The sequence below is a fragment of the Heterodontus francisci genome, chromosome 49 (assembly GCF_036365525.1).
Source record: "Heterodontus francisci isolate sHetFra1 chromosome 49, sHetFra1.hap1, whole genome shotgun sequence".
Taxonomy (NCBI): Eukaryota; Metazoa; Chordata; class Chondrichthyes; order Heterodontiformes; family Heterodontidae; genus Heterodontus; species Heterodontus francisci.
This window is the reverse complement of record NC_090419.1, coordinates 1,186,470-1,202,610: the sequence shown is the minus strand read 5'-3', so window position 1 is coordinate 1,202,610 and position 16,141 is coordinate 1,186,470.

The window sequence follows — 16,141 nt, the reverse complement described above, 5'->3', positions numbered from 1 at the left end:
TTCTCCCTTAATTCGTTCACGGTGCTTCTGCATTAATGGTCAAAATCCTTGCATGTGATGATCACTCTCACCCAAGTTCTCCCCCAAAGACACTTGGTCCACTTGTCCCACTCATTATGCAGCACCAGATCTAACACTGCCTCCTTTCTAGTTGGGCTGAGAACATACTAATCGAGGGACCTCTCCTGAACGCATTTCAGGAATTCCTCCACCTCCTTACCCTTCACTCTCGAATTATCCTAATGGATAGTTGAGCCCCCCAATATCACCATCTATAATGTTTGCGCATCTCTGTGATTTTCCTGCAAATTTAATCCTATCTCAATCTCACTATTTGGACGCCTATCGAGTATCATTATTTGTGTGTTCATACACTTGTTGCTTCTTAATTCTAACCAAATAAAGCCTGTCCTTGCTCCCTCAAGGGCATCCTCCCTTTCCTAAACTGCAATGTCTGCCCTAATCACTGCTGCCATCCCACCTCTCCTTCACTCCTTCCCTAACTTTTCTGAACACTTTATATCCTTGCATATTAAGCGCCTGGTCCTCACCATTTCGAAATCATGTTTCCATTTTTGCCACACCATCATTATCCCGAACTGCTTTTTGTGCTTGTAATTGACCAACCTTATTTACCACACATTTGGTGCTTACAAACTTACATTGTAATCCTGGATTCACATTCCTCATAGTCCTTCTTAGTCCAATCCCATCGAGGACGGAAGCATTTCCTTCTATATTACTGTCCAACAGTCTCACAATATGCACCTTATTCCTCCTTTCTACGTCTACATGTTAGTGCCCATCCCCTGCCAATTTAGTCTGAACAGTCCCCAATCACATTAATGAATCTCCTCACGAGGATGTTGGTCCACTCCAGTTGAGGTGCAACCTGTCCCTTGTGATTAGGTGCCTCCTTTTTTTTAAAGAGATACAGCACTGAAGCAGGCCCTTCGGCCCACCGAGTCTGTGCCGACCAACAACCACCCATTTATACTAATCCTACACAAATTCCATATTCGTACCACATCCCCACCTGTCCCTATATTTCCCTACCACCTACCTATACTAGGGACAATTTATAATGGCCAATTTACTATCAACCTGCAAATCTTTGGCATGTGGGAGGAAACCGGAGCACCCGGAGGAAACCCACGCAGACACAGGGAGAACTTGCAAACTCCACACAAGCAGTACCCAGAATTGAACCCGGGTCCCTGGAGCTGTGAGGCTGCAGTGCGAACCACTGCACCACTCCTGCCTCATTACTGGTCCTAATTACCTCAGAGTTTGAAGCCTTCCCTCCGACATCATCGTCAAGATACGCATTGATACACCTAAACTTCTACTTCTACTCTCACTAATACGTGGGACTGGGAGTAAGCCACTGATGTTTGCCTTCGAGGTCCTCCTCCTTAACTTCCAAACTAGTTCCTGACCTAGGACTTCAATACCTACTCTCTCTGTGTCATTGGCACCAAAGTGTATCATTACATCTGCCTCATTCCCTTCCTATTGTAGAAAGTACTGCATGCTTTCTGTACATCCTTTATCCAGGCACCAGGCGTGCAAAGTACTCTTTTGAAACCATGCTGACTGTCACGGGTCAGAGAATCTCTCTGTCAGTCTTTTTATCCGAGAGCTAAGTGCTGTATTATCTGCAAATCTGAAATAATACCAGAAAATGCAGGAAACAATCAGCAGGTCCAGCCGCATCTGTGGAGATACAAATAGAGATAACGTTTCTGGTTGATGACCCTGCGTTAGAACTGGGAGTACATGGAGATGTCACAATTTGTAGGACACGCAGCCAAAGGTGGACGGGAGGATGATGATCAACAGTAAGTTCAACAATTTCAGTATCATTCATTTGCCATTTAACTTCTCCTACCGTCCACCAGATCCCTGACCTTCCCCTGTGTTCTTACAGGTATAATCATTTCAATACATCAATGGGTAGAATAAAACATTTGCCTAAAGCTGGTTCCCAGCCTGATGCATCATTTCTCTTTTTATTTCCCATCCTCACAGCTAACTTGATGACGATTGTGATCCTGTATCGAGGAAAGTGTGGTCTTTCCAAATGTGTCACTCGCTACCTGGTGACCATGGCAGTGATGGATTTACTGGTTGTTTTCCTCGACCTGATATTAAGGCACATTCCAATTGTTTATCGGGAACATTTTCGTTTCATGAATTACATCCGTGTGTGTAATATCCACGCCGTCTTGCTTTATGCCATTACTGACTGTTCTGTCTGGGCCACTGTCACTTTCACCTTTGATCGTTTTGTAGCCATTACTTGCCAGAAACTGGAGAAAATATTGTACTGAGAGAATAGCGGCTGTGGTTCTGGGAACAGTGATTGTACTGTGTTGTTTAAGCAACATTTTCTGGTATTTTGTGTTCAAAAATTACTATCCATTTATCAATTTCCCCTGGTTTTGTTTTATGCCAATTGTTGTTATGAGATCTTTCTTCTGGTTAATAGTGATAGCCATTCATCATCTTCTAAACCCCGCTCTCCCATTTATTTTGATTCTGCTGCTCAATGTTTTCACTGTCAGGAACATTTTAGTGAGTAGCAGAGCTCGCAGGAGACTCCGGGGGAAAAGCATTGGGGACCGTCCCAAAGACCCAGAGATGGAGAGTCGAAGGAAATCCATTATTTTATTGTTTGTTATCTCGTGGAATTTCATATTGCTATGGGCAGTGTTTGCATTGCATTCAATATGGTACCAAATGTTTGTTTTTGGGTATGATACGATATCGCCACCGAATACATTAAACTAACTGGGGTTCATGCTACAACAGCTGAGTTGCTGCACAAATACTTTTATTTATGCCGTGACGCAAACTAAGATCAGGGAGCAGATGAAGGATGTGGTCAAGTATCCCTTTAAACTAATTGTTAAAGTCATTAAAATGTGAGAAGAATTGAAAATCGTTCAACATCAGAACTCATTCCGACATTATATACTGAGAAAGAGTCCTTTCCTGTGGGCCCATTGATTTACATTAATATTGATACACATACTAACACACCAGTCAAAGATCCAGAATACTCAATGCCCTGGGTCACTGACCCTGAACCTGAATACCCTGAGAATGTAGCCTCGAAACCAGAATGTCCTGTGGCATTAAACCTCAACGCTCACTTCCCTGATCAATGACCCTGCACCAACAAGGCTCTGGGTCAGTGACCTAGCACCTGCAACGTCTGAGTCAGTGACGCTGAATCTGTAAAGCCCTGGGTCAATGACCCTGCACCAACAAGGCCCTGGGTCAATGACCCTGAACCTATAATGCCTGGAGCAGTGACGCTGAACTTGTAATGCATGGGTCAGTGACTCTCTGCCAACAATGCCTCGGTCAGTGATCCTGAAACTAAGCCCTAGGTCAGTGACTCTGACGCGGTAATGTCTAGCTCAGTGACCTTGAACCCCCGATGGCCTGGGTCAATGATTCTGACGGTACAGTGGCCTGGGTCAGTGATTCTGAAGGTACAGTGCCCTGGGTCAGTGACCCTGAGGCCACACTATCCCGTGTCAGTTACAATGAGCTTCAATGCTCTGGATCATTGACCCTGAACCACAAAGCCTGGATCAGTAATCATGAAAACTCAATGCCCTTCGTCAGTGAGACTAAACTTCAATGATCTGGATCAGTGACCCTGAACCACAATACGTGTAACACTCGATGCCCTTGGCTAGTGACCCTAAAGATCTAAGCCCTGAGCCAATGACCCTGAATCCATAATGCCTGGCTCAGTGTTTTGCCTCTTCGATGTTATTACAGCTGTGTACTCAAAGCCGGTGGGTTGTTGATCACCTCAAAGCTCCATGCACTCATCTTACGGATTTGGGAGGACAATAACTCCCTACAAATTCAGGAATGTGATATTGCAACTATCTTCAAGAAGGGATAGAAATCATGCAGTGGAAAGTTTGCAGTATTTCCCTCTTGTGCACAGCAGGGGAAATCCTGACACTCTTTCGCCTGAATCATCTACTTCCTGTGATGGAGGAAATCTTCCCAGAGCCAAAATGTTACTCTCGACTTTCCAGAGGAACCTCCAACATGGTCTTTGTTGCCAGGCAAATCCAAGGACTGGGTTCCAGCGATGTACTGTCATAGTCCCCATACTATTTGCAATCTTCTTGACTGTGGCTATTCACCTCAACAAAGATCAGCTGCCCTCTAGTGTGAGTAGTAAATACCACCTAGATGGCAAACTCTTTAACCTCACTCACCTCCGTGCTTAAACTAAAAAGTGACCACCATAGGCATGCAGATCCACAGTTTGTGGATGACTGCAGTGTCGTTGCCGACACTGCACCAGATTTTCAAGCTGCGTTTGATCTCTTCAATTCTGTATGCAGGAGGTTTGGCCTATCCTTGAAATTTACCAAAACAAACCTGATTTTTTTTACCGACACCTGGTCGGCCAAATAATCCACCTCCCATCTAACTTGAAGGAGAGACTTTGGAAAATGTTGAGCACTTCCCATTATCTTTCTCAAAAGGCCACCATTGATGAGGAGATCAAACACCAGATCAGCTGTGCCAGCTCAGCCTTCTGGAAACTATGGCCGGGGGTGTTTGACAGCAAAGGCCTTGCAAGTCAAATAAAGTCCTAGTGCACAGAGCAGTTGTCAGCACACTCGTGTACTGCAGTGAGACTTGGACTATAGAGCAGATAAACAGAAGAGTGTTGGAGCAATTCCAGCTGAAATGTCTCTGTCAGACACTCTGGATTCAATGGGAGGACAGTTGGACAAACTCTAGTGTACTTCTTGAAGCCAGATCCACAAGCATTCAGGCAAAATTCCTGAAAAACCAACTTCGATGGACTGGACACTGTAAAGATGACTGAACTGCGTCTCCCCAGCCAGGTTCTGTTTTGCCAACTCTCAAATGGCCAGGGTTTCCAAGGAAGGAAAAAAAAACCCTTCAAGGAAAATCTGAAGCTCTCTTTGAAATGCGGCAGCATTGACATTGATGGCTTGGAGGAGCTTGCTAAGACTGGTTCAATATGGCGACAACCTGTCCATCAAACTGCGTTATTTTTGTGTCCAAACGCTTTAATGATGAGACAGAGAAGCGGCAGAGAAGGAAAGAAAAGGAAGCTAATCCTACATCTAGTCAGCCATTCTTTTTTTCCAATTCAGTAAACGACTGGATATGCAAATACCTACACTCCTGAAGGTTCACTTCCTATGTCACATGCCCTCAGATCCTGCTTATTTGGAATATATATTTAAAATTAGAAGCAACTTTCTTATCATTCCTGACCGGCTCGTCAGTTGTTGGATGTCGGGGTGCGAGAGTCAATTACCCTTCAATTATTCTTTTGCACTATTGTTCCAAATTCTGAAGTGACTCGAATATAACAGTGGTTATATTCTATTCACTACAATTATGACCTCACACATGCAATGAACAGCAATATCAAAGAACAACAGTAATACCATTAAACACTGTGTAGAAGAGTGATCTCCATGTAATACTCGCTGCCCCAGGTACATTATGTCATTCAATGTGACACAATATCGCTACCATGCCTGGGCACACGAAAATTCCTTATGTTTTCTTGACACAATAAATGCTATGGAGACCGATTTACCCCAATCGCTTTCTCAAACCTATTACTTTTCTATCATTTAACAGCTCTGATGAAAGATCACAGACCTGAAACGTTAACTCTGTTTATCTCTGCACAACTGATGGCAGACCTGCTGAGTATTTCCATCATTCTGTGTTTTTAATTCAGCATTCCAGAATTTGCAGAATTTTGCTTTTATCTTAAACAATCATTATCTCGTAATTACTTGAATGGCTCAATTACAAAGAAACAAAAAAAAATTGAACCATCTGTCATCCCGGGTCAGGTCAAACACTCACGGTTTCCCACGCAATGACCCAACTCGTAAATAATCCAATGTTCAGACTCAGGCAACGTAAGAAAAGCATGGCAGAATAGGCACCCAGGATTAGGACGACTGCTCATGTGGAGGATAAGCATCAGTAATCCCTCAGAGAATCAGAACAGACCAGCGAGACTCAGAAAAGGAAACTTGTGTTGAATTTGTGAGTCTCGCCTTCTGGAATGTTTTAGTATTTGGTGAGAATGTTGAGCCAGTGTAATTTTCCCAAGTGGGATGAATAGATACTATATGACTTCATTACAACAGTAAGGTCCCGTGTGTACTGTAAATATGGACTGAAATCACAATGTAACTGATCAATTTTCAGCTGAATACTATGACTACAGTTATACCTGCTATCCTGTGAGAATGTACATAAGACACGATGTGATGAAGTCAAAGTGGACACTGTTGAATTTGCTAGCTTGATCTTTGTGGGAACACAAGGGTTAACTAAGTTAAAAATATTAAATGGTCAATTCACTTGTACAAGTAAACACTCAACAGAAATGGGTCTGGAATGTCCTATGTGCTGCATTCCTAAGACAAGATATGGACAGTAAATGACCTGGAAATTACAAGAAGGCAGGATATGGAGAATAAAATGGAGTTTTTTAATGACAAGAAATTAGTTACGGGTGAGGCTTGGAATGTAGAAACAAATGCAATGTGTGTGTGGGGTGGTCGAGGCAGTATAGGAAAATATATTGATCACACACAGTGATTGATCATGCAGGGAAAGACCCTAACACTGAGCCCAGTGACATGGTGCACGAGGGGAGAGTGAGGGTCAGTCCTGGATATAAGGGGGTCCCTTTCCTTTATCTGACACTGCAGTCCAGATAGCTGGGCCAGCTAGTGGAAGAAGATCCCTCCTGAACGACTGATCATCGAACAGTGGGAACTTGGTGAGATTAAAGACACAGACTAGGTGAGAGTCTGTGGGGATCATTTGCAGCATTGATTTTTCCAGGAATATTCTCTGGGATTTTCGTGCTACTTTACTGGAATTCTATGAAACCTAACCTACGTGTAATCTTTAATCTTGTAGTGCACGTGTTATGTTTAATTTCTGAAAGCCATACAGAGTGAAGTTTAAGGTACTGCAACAAACTCAAGAGTGTTGGCATTTATTACCTCATCGGGTCGAATCTGTAGTTAAGTTGGACTAGACTTGTGAATAATCCTTTTTAAGTTGTTTTTCCGGCAGTATGATTGTAAATCGATTTGCAGCATCCCATCATATAATGTACACTCCTGTCTATATTGTGTGAATACAGACACAAAATAGCCACAAATTTTGCTATTTATACCGGGGCAGACAGGTGAAGTGTTTATTTTGTCTGTGATTTAACTCGACCCCTAAAGATAACCAACAAGGTGGGAGAGAGTGATAGACAGAGAGAGGGACAGAGGTAGAGTAACAGAGAGACAGGGAGAGAGAACAGAGAGATAGTGAGGGATAGAGACAGAAGCAGAGAGATAGAAAGTGCCAGGAGATCCTGAGACACTTTAGAAGCAGGGAGACGGGGAGACAGGCTGTGTGGAGACCCTGGGGTAACATTATGGGACTAGTGACAGAGACACACACACTCTTCCCCTCTATTTATAAAATGTTGGGAGGAAGAGAGAGAGAGAGAGAGATGGGTGAGGGAGAAGGAGGAGGAATAAGAAGTCCGAAAGGTGCTACACAGGGTGCATTATAAAACAAAATCTGATGCCAAACCCACATCAGGTGAGATTAAGGATGATGACCAAATGTTTGGTCAAAGAGGTTAGTTTTAAGGAACGTCTTTAAGCAGGAATGAGAGATAGAGATGGAGAGCTTTAGGGAAGGAATTCCCCAGTGTTAACAGGCAGTGACATTAATTCCTGATTGCCGGTAGAGATTTGTTAGGAAAGGGTATTGATGTTTACGGAGCCGAGACAGCTCAATGTGGAGAAGGAGCAAATCAGCCATGACCTGAGTGAATGGGCAGGATAGTCTCGAGGGACGAATGGCCTCCTCCTGTCTTCCTCAGGGATTTATTAATATCACTGCCAATGTACTGATGGTTTCCTGTTTGAAAAAAGCTGACCAGGTCAGGGTTCTCTCTGGTCTCCCCTAAACCCTCCCGCCAGCCTTGGATCGACTCAAAGATTCATGTCTAATGGAACTGGTCAATGGAGAGAATGTCTGTCTTTGCTGATGGGTTAATAAAACAGATGGGATCCTGAGCTTTATAAACAGGTCTTGAGTGTAAATGTCAGGAAGTGATGCTAAACCTTTATAAAATAATAGTTTGTCCTCGGCTGCAGTATTGTGACCAATTCTGGGACCACACGTTAGGAAGAACATGGAGACTTTTGTGAATGTATAGAAGAGATTTACTGGAACGGTTCCTGGATGAGATTATTACAGTTACACTGATAGACTGGAGAAGCTGGGCTTGTTCTCCTTCGAACAGAGAAGATTAAAAGGAGATTTTCCTTTCGTGAATCCATGTTGACTTGGTTTGATGACACGATGACATATTTCCCAAGAGTGTGCAGGTACAGAGGGAGCTGGAGGTTCACGAGCAGTGATCTTTGAAGGCGGCAGGAGATAGGAAGAGAGTAATTAGCAAAACATATGCGATCTTGGCCTTCAGAGAGACAGAGAGAGAGAGGGAGGGAGAGATGGGCAGAAAGAGGGAGGGAGAGACAGGCAGATTGTAGGAGAACATTTACATCTAACTGCGATAATATCACAAATTGAAAGCAACAGTGCACTGAAAAAGCTGGCCACAGACAACAACTAAAGTCATTCACCATCCTGACTTGGAACGATATTGCACTGGGTCACAATCCTGGAACTCCCTTCCTAACAGCACTGTGGGTCTACCTACCCCACATGGACTGCAGTGGTTCAAGAACATGGCTCACCCACCTTCTCAAGGGAAATTAGGGATGGACAATATATACTGGCCTTGACAGTGACACACACGTCACTCGAATCAATTTTAAAAAATAATAATTCAGCACCGAGCCACTTAAGGGGATATTAGACTAGACGACCAAAAACTTGGTCAGAGGTTGTTTTGAGGGAGTGTCTTTACATAGGAAAGAGAGTTAGTGAGACGGAGAGGTTTAGGAAAGGAATTCCAGAGTTAGGGCCTTGGCAGCTTGAAGGCACGGCCACCAATGGAATGATTCAAATTGGGGATGTTCAAGAGGCCAGAATTAGAGGATCAGAGATATTGGTGGATTGTGGAGCTGGAGGAGATTGCAGAGATAGGGAGGGGTCATTTGTGGAAGACAATTCCAAAATTCCACCACCCTTTGTGTGTAGAAGTGATAATAAATTTCACCCTGGGAAGGGTTTTCGACTAATGTTTGATTTTTCGACTGTGCCCCTCGTCCAAGACTCCCACAACTAGTGAGAAGATTTTCTCTCTATCTACCCAATCAGTTTCCTTTATTATCTTGTAAACTTTGATCAAATCACCCCTTAACGTTCTAAATTCCAGGGATACAGAGTAAAGCTCTGTCTAGACTTTCCCATCAAATGCTGCCAAGCCAAGTTATCTACAGAGTAAATCTCTGTCCTCTCTGTTCTATCAAACACTCCCAGGGCAGGTACGGTGTGGGGTTAGATACAGAGTAAAGCTGCCTCTATATATGCATCTCTTTCTCCTCCTCCATCCAGATGGAGAGAGTAAAAGTGAGAAAGACAGGGATAGATATAGAGAGAGAATAACAGATAGAGGGAAGGATAGCAATGGGGAGAGATTACCAGAGAGAAAGAGGAAGAGATTGGGATGGAGAGTGTCGGTCAGTGTTACTGCAAAGCTGTGTGCAGCAGCCTGGAAGGTACCACGCAGGTCCTGTTCCGTGATAAATAACACACGTCTGCAAAGATTCTTAAAAATTTAAAAGGACAGGGCACGGAAAAGATAACTGGCCCTGCACAACAATTAAATTTTCTGGGAACATTGGAGCCAGATGTAGCTCAGTGGGTAATAATCCTGCCTCTGAGTTATACGTTTGTGGGTTCAGGTCTGAACATAAAATCTAGGCTGATGCCACCCAACAGAAAATCAGAACAGACCAGCGAGACTCAGAAAAGGAAACTTGTGTTGAATTTGTGAGCCTCGCTTTCTGGAATGTTTTAGTGTTTGGTCAGAATGTTGACCCAGTAGAATTTTGCCCCTGTGGGATGAGAGTTATCTGAATAGAGATTATAACATCTTATTGTAACATGAAGGTACCGTGTGTACTGAATATAACAATATTTGCAGCGTCCCATCATGTAAAATATTTTACTGGGTGTGGGATCAGGGTTTGATATTTCCAAAACACTGAGGTAAACTCGAACTTTTAATCAGCCTTGGTGATGACGAATTGAAGGAAATTAGTATTAGTAAGAAGGTTGGATTGGATAAATTAATGGGACTGAAGTTCCCAGGACCTGATATTCTACATCCCAGAGTGTTGAAAGCGGTCGCTATGGAGATAGTCAATGCATTGGTGAGCATCTTTCAAAGACATAAAGGGATATAAGGATGGTCTGGGGAAAAGGCACTGAAGTGGATGATCAGCCATGATATTATTGAATGGTGGAGCAGGCTCAATGGGCTGAATGGCCTACTCCTGTTCCTATGTTCCCAAGCTGCTGAAATAGTTTCTCCCAAACGACCCCATCAGTTCCCCTTAATATCTCAACAACTTTGATCAAATCACCTTGATCCTCCTAAATTCCAGGGAAAAAATCCCTAGTTTGTGTAATATCACCTTGTAATTTAACCCTTGGAGTCCAGTTATCATTCTGGGAAATCTACACTGCACCCAAATGGACATGGACCCGCCCCCCACCCCCCACTCCCAAGTCTCTTTGGGCCTCCAGTGTTTCTATCTTTTCACCATTTATAAAGTACTCTGTTCTAGTCTTCTTTACTGACATTGAAATCTATCTACCACAGTTTTGCCCATTCACTTCAGATATTAATATGTCTTTGTAATTTGATACTTCCAGCTACACTGCTTACAATGCTGCCTATTTTTGTGTCATTGGTAAACTTCCAGAGATATGTTTTTTCTGTTGGAAAAAACATAATTCAAATTCACAACAGCCCTGTGTGGGATTTGAACTCCTGCTTTTTCAATCATCAGCTCAGGCCTTCAAATTAAAACCCATAAAAAAGATTCATTTCCCTACTGCTGTTGTCTGACTGTCTCAGGTTTTAAATATTGTTCCCTTCTCCTCTTCTTCCATGTGTCTGAAGTCTTTGAAGTTTATCAGACATTGGTAAACTACTTCATGTGGTGTTGTGTAAATACCTTCAATTCTGTGTATCTGCAAGGGACACAATTCAAATTCTCACCTTATTGCATCAACCAAAACCTGCAGGTCCATTCAAACACCCCTATTTCCTGTCTCTGCAAAGATAGCTCACATTTCCACAATGCAGGAATGTCTGAATGGAAACAGCTTTTGACACATTTCCCAACATGTTTGCTAACACTTTTCAGGATGAAGCTAAATTCAACTGAGAGATTGCAAGCCCCAAATTGAATCTTTTAGATGTAAAAAGTGACACAAATGAAATTCCCAGATCTCTCTGTCCCTGCACCCATTTTAACATTGCACCATTTAGTTTATATCACTTCTCCTCAGCCTTCCTTCCAAAATGCATCATTTGACATTTCTCAGCATTGAAGTTAACCTGCCATCTGTCTAACCATTTCACCAGACTGCCTCTATCCTCCTGAAGTCTACTACTATTCCCTTCCCTGTTTATTACATTGCAGATGGCACAATGTTGAAGTTATGCCCTGTAAACCCAAGTCCAAGTCATTAATATATATCAAAAAGATCAGTGGTCCTAATCCAAACCACTGGGGAATACCCCTGTACGACAATGAACATTGTATGCAGCGAGTACAAAAGCACGGAGGTTATGCTGAACATTTATAAATCTCTGGTTAGGCCCCAACTGGAGAATTGTGTCCAGTTCTGGTCACCACACTTTAGGAAGGAGGTGAGAGTCCTTGAGAGGGTGCAGAGGAGATTTACCAGAATGGTTCCAGGGTTCAAGGATTTTAGCTACAAAGTTAGGTTGGAAAAGCTGGGTTTGGTCTCCTTAGAACAAAGGAGATTGAGGGGAGATTGAATAGAAGTGTATAAGATTATATCAGGCATAGATACTGTCCTCCAGTCTGAACCAACCATTCACCACTACTCTCTGTGTTCTGTCCCTTAGCCAATGTCGTATCCACTCTGTCCCTGTCCCGTTCATTCCATGAGTATTCATTTTGCTAACTAGTCAATTATGGGGCACCAGTATGACGTCCCCATGAGGAAATTGGTCCCAGAGCACAGAAAAACACACACACAGAAAAAAACACCGACAGGCAATGGCCATCTGCAACAAGAGAGAATCCAACCACCTCCCCTTGGCATTCAAAGCATTATTCCATCGCTGAATCCCCCAGCATCAACATCCAGGGGAAACATTGACCAGGAACTGACCTGAAGAAATCACATCAATACTGTGGCTACAAGTGACTCACCCCCTGACTCCCCAAAGCCTTTCAACCGCCTACAAGATGCAAGTCAGGTGTGTGATGGTATCTCTCCACTTGCCTGGATGAGTGCAGAACCTACAACACTACAGAAGATCGACACCATCTAGGACAAAGCAGCCCACTTGATTGGCACCCCATCCACCACTTTAAACTTTGATCAGATCACCCCTTAACCTTCTAAATTCCAAGGATACAGAGGAAAGCTCACTGATGTTCACTGATTCCTGAGGCTGACAGGACAAGTGGATATGCTGGTTAGGCAGGGATAAGGGAGAATTTCATTTCTTAACCAGCGGAAATAATCTCTCAGTGTCGACCCTATCCAGTCCCTTTAGAATCTGATATGTTTCAATGAGATCACCTTTCATTCTTCTAAACTCCAGAGAATACAGGTCCAACTTACTCAGCCTCTCATCATCGGACAATGGCAGAGAAACTAAACAAACACTTTGTGTCTGTTTACATGTTCTCTATCATGCTCTGTAATCTTCCTTGAATCATGTAACACTGCAGTTTATGGATCATTTCACTCATTGCTGTTGAGCTGATGAATTTGTTTGATTGGCAGTGATAATATTTTTGGATCATTGTATTGAGTCCAATGGGTTACAACCAGGATTACTGGGTGATTTCTCTCCGCAACTTTTATCTGACTTATCTGGGCATTAACCTGCAATCTGTTTTTATATGTCTGACTCCACTCATTCGCCCGGGGATAAAGTTACTTTTGTCTGGTTGTGCACCCAATTAAATGAGTGTGTGACACCGCAAGACATTTTTTTACTGTGAACGTGTGCTGATCTCTCTCTCTCACACACAGACACGCACACACAGACACGCACACCCAGTTAGACACACAGACAGACAGACACTCACACACACACACACACACACACACAGACACACACACAGCCGCAGACACACACAGACGCAGACACGCACACACAGACACAGACACAGACACACACACACCCACACAGACACACACACAGCCGCAGACACACTCACACTCACAGATGCAGACGCACAGACACATACGCAGACACACACACACTATCTGCCTCTCTCTCTGCCCACGTCTATCCCGGACTTTCCCTCTCTCTCTGACGGGCACTCTATCTCTCATTCATTTTTCACTCTTTCTGTACACCCTGTGTCTGCTCTTTTCCTCTAATTTCTCATTTACCTTCCCACTCTCTCTCCATCTCTCTCTCTCTCTCTCTTTCGCTCTTTTACTCTCTCCTCACCTTTATCTCTCCATTTATCTGTTTCCTCACTCTCAAACTCTACCTGTCCCTCACTCCCCACCTTCCTTTCTCTTTGATCTCTCTTCACATCTCTCTCACTCTCTCTCCATCTCTGTCCAATTGAGGAAATTCTCCCTCCCTTTCTCACCATCTCTTGCTCTATCACTCTCTCCCTATCACCTATTTACTCTCAGTCTCTCCATCCCTCTATTATTCTTTCAATCTCATTTCTCTCTCTCTCCATCACTCTCTTTTATTTCCCTCTAACTCTCTTGCTCTGTCTGTCATTGTTGGGTCCCTTTAAGAGTTTGGTACAGTTCTGGCGGTGCAGGGTCCCTTTAAGAATCTGGTGCTGGCCCCTCCCCCACCCCAGGAGGGGTCACAGGTCGCTTAAACTGCGGCTGCGCGGAGGCTGGAGTGCCAGTTGACCCCTTTGACCTCCAAACACTGGGGGAAGCGCAGCCAATCAGAGCTCAGGACACAGTGGTTGGGACGGGGCGTCATCAGTCTCCATGTTTGCGTTACGTCGCCCGTCGACCGTTTGTTTCCGCAAAAAGCAGCTTAAAGGAAAAGCCGAAGCGGCTTCAGTCGTCAATCTCAATGAAGGAAACTTGAACGTCTGAGCCGCGGGAGAATGAAAAAAAGCGGCGGTTAACGCGCTTGTGGAGATGCGCATGTGTGGAAGCTCCTCCCAGAGTGCAACGCGGCCTGTACCACAGATAGGGGCCTTTCCCAGTCGCGGGGCATTGTGGGAGCCGCAGGAGGCCATTGCCCCTCATTAACTCAGTCAAAATCAACTCATTCCCTCTCAGCTTTGCTCTCTCTCGATTTTTCAGGCTGAAACGGGCTTTGTTGCTAACAATTACACCATCCCGGCTGTGATCAGATACTCTGGCCCTTCGTAAACGATTTCCCGTCCCTCAACAGCTTGTGCTTATCGGTGTGAATTTTTCCCCCTTCTGATGTTGTTGAATTTGTTGATGTTTTTCCACTGTTGAGGTTGTTGTTGGATTTGTTGGTGTTTTTCTCCTGTTGAGGTTATTGTGGCAACAGTGTGGCACTCCTTCAGTACCGACACTCCGAGAGTACAGCGCTCCCTCAGTACTGCCCCTCCCAAATGCAACACTCTCTCAGTACTGACCCTCTGACAGTGCGGCGCTCCCTCAATACTGACCCTGTGGCAGTGCAGCAATCCCTCAGTACTGACCCTCTGACAGTGCGACAATCCCTCAGTATTGACCCTCTGACAGTGCGGCATTCCCTCAGTACTGACCCTCTGGCAGTGCGGCAATCCCTCAGTGCTGACCTTCTGACAGTGCAGCAATCCCTCAGTACTGACCCTCTGACAGTGCGGCCCTCCCTCAGTACAGACCCTCTGGCAGTGCGGCAATCCCTCACTGCTGACCTTCTGACAGTGCAGCAATCCCTCAGTACTGACCCTCTGACAATGCGGCCCTCCCTCAGTACTGACCCTCTGGCAGTGCGGCAATCCCTCAGTGCTGACCCTCTGACAGTGCAGCAATCCCTCACTACTGATTTTCCGACAGTGCAGCACACCTTCAGGACTGACGCTTTGACAGAGGGTCTGCATGAGTTTGAGGTTCTGCATTAGTTTGAGGGTCTGCATTAGTTTGAGGGTCTGCATTAGTTTGAGGGTCTGCATGAGTTTGAGGTTCTGCATTAGTTTGAGGGTCTGCATGAGTTTGAGGTTCTGCATTAGTTTGAGGGTCTGCATTAGTTGGAGGGTCTGCATGAGTTGGAGTGGCTGCATGAGTTTGAGGGTCTGCATTAGTTTGAGGGTCTGCATTAGTTGGAGGGTCTGCATGAGTTGGAGCGGCTACATTGATTTGAGGGTCTGCATGAGTTTGAGGTTCTGCATTAGTTTGAGGGTCTGCATGAGTTGGAGGTTCTGCATTAGTTTGAGTGTCTGCATTAGTTTGAGGGTCTGCATGAGTTGGAGGGGCTACATTGGTTTGAGGGTCTGCATGAGTTTGAGGTTCTGCATTAGTTTGAGGGTCTGCATGAGTTTGAGGTTCTGCATTAGTTTGAGTGTCTGCATTCGTTGGAGGGTCTGTATGAGTTGGAGGGGCGACATTGGTTTTAGGGTCTGCATTAGTTTGAGGGTCTGCATTAGTTTGAGGGTCTGCATGAGTTTGAGGTACTGCATTAGTATGAGGGTCTGCATTAGTTGGAGGGGCTGCATTAGTTGGAGGGTCTGCATGAGTTGGAGGGGCCGCATGAGTTTGAGGGACTGCATTAGTTTGAGGGACTGCCTTAGTTTGAGCAGCTGCATTAGTTTGAGGGACTGCATTAGTTTGAGGGACTGCATTAGTTTGGGGACTGCATTAGTTTGAGGGACTGCATTAGTTAGGGGACTGCATTCGTTTGAGGATCTGCATTGGTTTGAGCATCTGCCTTAGT